Consider the following 1,106-nt stretch of genomic DNA (forward strand, 5'->3'; position numbering starts at 1 on the left):
GGGCATCTGTTTGTTGAAACATCTCAATGGGTATTCCATCATTTCCTGGAGCCTTGTTCTTCACCAGTTCCTTCAGTGCATCTTCGACTTCTTCCTTCAATACCATTTGTTCTCGATCATATGCCATCTCTTGAAATGGATGAACATCGATCAATTCTTTTTGGTACAGTGACTCTGTGTATTCCTTCCATCTTCTTTTGATGCTTCCTTCATCATTCAATATTTTGCCCATAGAATCTTTCAGTGTTGCAACTCGAGGCTTAATTTTTTCCTCAGTTATTTCAGCTTGAGAAATGCTGAGTGTGTTCTTCCCCTTTGGTCTTAACTACAGGTCTTTGCACATTTCATTATAGTAATTGGCTTTGTCTGCTCAAGCTGCTCTTTGAAATCTTCTGTTCAGCTCTTTTATCTTGTAACTTCTTCCATTTGCTTTAGCGACACTTTGTTCAAAGGCAAGTTTCAGAGTCTCTTCTGACATCCATTTTGGTCTTTTCTTTCTTGTTCATATTTTTAATGAGCTCTTGTTTTCTTCATGGATGATGTTTTTAATGTCAACCCAAATTCTTCTGGGTTTTGGACACTGGTGTTCAATGCATCAAATCTAGTCTTCAGATGATCTCTAAATTCAGGAGGGACATATTCAAGATCATATTTTGGCTCTCGTGGATTGTTTTAATTATCGTCAGCTTCAAGTTGAACTTGCATATGAGCAGTTGATGGTCTGTTCCACAATCAACTCCTGGCCTTGTTTTGGCTGAAGATATTGAGCTTTTCTATTGCCTCTTGCCACAGATGTAGTCACTCTGATTTCTGTTCACTCCGTCTGATGAAGTCCATGTGGATAGCCATGGTTTGTGTTGTTGAAAAAAGATATTTGCAATGAATAAGTCGTTGGTCTTGCAAAATTCTGTCATGTGATCTCCAGCATTATTTCTGTCACCAAAGAAAAATTTTCCAACTACTGGTGATTCTTTTTTGTTTCCAACTTTTGCATTCTAGTCACCAGTGATAATTAACACATCTTGATTGCATATTCGGTCAATTTCAGACTGAAGAAGTTGATAAAAATCTTCAATTTCCTCATCTTTGGCTTTGGTGGTTGGTGC

The sequence above is a fragment of the Orycteropus afer genome, unplaced genomic scaffold, assembly GCF_000298275.1.
Source record: "Orycteropus afer afer isolate SDZICR_OR568_19922 unplaced genomic scaffold, OryAfe1.0 scaffold00012, whole genome shotgun sequence".
Lineage (NCBI taxonomy): Eukaryota > Metazoa > Chordata > Mammalia > Tubulidentata > Orycteropodidae > Orycteropus > Orycteropus afer.